The sequence below is a fragment of the Physeter macrocephalus genome, chromosome 12 (genome assembly GCF_002837175.3).
Source record: "Physeter macrocephalus isolate SW-GA chromosome 12, ASM283717v5, whole genome shotgun sequence".
Classification (NCBI taxonomy): Eukaryota; Metazoa; Chordata; class Mammalia; order Artiodactyla; family Physeteridae; genus Physeter; species Physeter macrocephalus.
Window position 1 is genome coordinate 32,766,902 of NC_041225.1, and position 2,262 is coordinate 32,769,163.

At 41.4% G+C, this 2,262-nt stretch overlaps 1 non-coding gene across 1 annotated transcript; it reads right to left on the reverse strand.

Moving 5' to 3' along the window:
* Window positions 1-1,158: 1,158 nt before the first annotated feature.
* Window positions 1,159-1,289, reverse strand: LOC112063691 (small nucleolar RNA SNORA42/SNORA80 family). The gene has a single exon (XR_002891130.1). It is a non-coding gene; the product is annotated as a small nucleolar RNA SNORA42/SNORA80 family (small nucleolar RNA).
* Window positions 1,290-2,262: the final 973 nt, after the last annotated feature.

Consider the following 2,262-nt stretch of genomic DNA (forward strand, 5'->3'; position numbering starts at 1 on the left):
GGTTCCTTGATATCTTTCTGAAACAACAAACTGCAAACAGGGCAGACAATTTACTCAGAAGTCTTAGCAATACTTAGTAACTCCTAATAAGAGAAACCTGCAACAACCATGAATACTTACAAGGGAAACTAAGAGATGAAATTTAAAGAAATTATACCAGCTTCTCACAAAGGCAGTTCTCTAGGAATTCCAAGTCCCACTGAAAGATGTGTGTGCCCTTGCTGCAGCAGTGAAAGTGTCCTGACAAAGCACAATCTGCTGTCCACCTTCGGAACACATTAAATTGGAAGATCAGTTACTGACAGCACACACAAGAAGCAGGACTACTCCAGCACCCTCTACAGATACCTCACTCACTGGGTGTGGGAATCCCATTATCCCTAGGTTTAGGTCACATGATTCCATAAACCTCAGTGGAAGGAGGACAACACAGATTCAATACTAGATTTTTTCACACTGAACTTCCATATATAGTACTGTCCACCTCAAAAAAAAGCATTTCAAATATCCCTGCTAAAAAATGCTGAGTGCAGGTTTCAGAAGCTTTCCTGCACTTAGTTCACTGATAGGGAAAAAGTTTCATGACAGTTAGCTTACTTTATTTTGGGTCTGTTTCTCTTTAGAAGCTTAAAATAGCATGACGGCAATTTTTCAGGGTTGCTGTATAAACGTCTTGCTGTTTCCTAGTCTACACAGAACAACTTTTAGGGACTAACAGGCATCACTGCTCTCAATTTACTGAGTGCTCTTAAGCTTCCTGAGAATTTTATGAGCTCATTTTCATGCTAGGCATGTGTTTTTTAAAACTGCAATCTTCAAATCAACATAATGTATTACAGTTGCTATAGCTGATCAACAATCAGTATTCTTAAACCAGCACTGCCTACTGAATTAGCAACTCTGGGAACATCAACTGTCCTTACAGGCACTCTTAATACTTGCTCAGCTATGAATGATCATCACCTGGGAATAATTTTGACTAACTCTGAGTAACAAAAATAAGCCAACAATAATTTATGAATAAGCAAAAATAAAGCTCATTTAACAATCAGAGCCACTGTCCCTGGCCTTCATGAAATGCGACATTGGTCAATGACAGTTATCTTAAAATTACTTATTTTTAACCTATATAATTTCTGCCAGGGAGGGCTTCTTTTCCACTGTGCAACCCGCTTCAGTGCCTGCAGCCTACGGGCAGAGGCCAGGCAATGGTTCTGGGCCAGTTTGCTCTGGCATGGGACACTATGAGAGGCCCAGGGGGACGGGCCTGCCATAAATCCAACCCATGCACGGTAGAACTTGCAAGACTTGATCTAATGTGACTTGCTGGCATTATCAACCTCCTACGTTGCCTAAATCGCGTGTAGGGGAAGGGAAGAGACTAACTGCCAGCAAACCCATTTTGTCTGTATAATAACATTTAAATACACTCACCGGTGACAGATTGGGCTATTTAGAGTCTTGTTCAGGATTTTTAAGGCAATATTCAGGCTTAAGCTTAGGACATGTTTGTTTCTCTGAAATACACCCCTACTAAGTATTTTGCTTTCCTGTATCTTTCAAAGCTTTATCTCAATAACTTTTGATATAGAGACATTTCACCCAAGAACACCTTTTGGTGTTCTTTCCGTATAGCTAAGTTACTTAAAATGACTTGGATTAGCACAAGATAGCACCTCTCTGCTATGAAATGCTTTACTGCCAACTGGGTAACGTTAGAAAAGACAGGTACTAATTCAAACAGCAACTGAAAAATTTACAAGTCAACGAAATTAACGCCCTATTTTAGGCTGAAGTCAACACATTTTCCGTCCTCCCTAGACATTTCTAAGAGGTTCTACTCCCCACTTTCCCCCATTATTTCGGATTTTCAAACACAGTTGGCCTTTTTGGGAAGATCCTGGGACTGGCTCCTATGCCTAAGCCTGAACTGCGATCTTAATAATATAGGTTTTTCTTGACTCACCAAGTCATTCAAAGATCCCGTAAACAACTCTAAGCCTTATCAGTTGTCACTACAAGGTTATCTCATCTCAGCTCTAGCGACCCGAGTGGGTTTCTATATTGGTCATTCGCTCTGCACACATAGCACAAATAAAACCTAAAATGAAAAAAAAAAATGAAATTCCAGGGCAACACGGCGGAATGGCACGTCTCTTCCTTCTAGAAGTGAGTGCGAGCGATGGGCGCCCGGAGACCTGCGCCGGCTCGCCTCCTACCTCTCCTGCACCTGCTACCGGACCGCCACATGGGTTTAAAAAA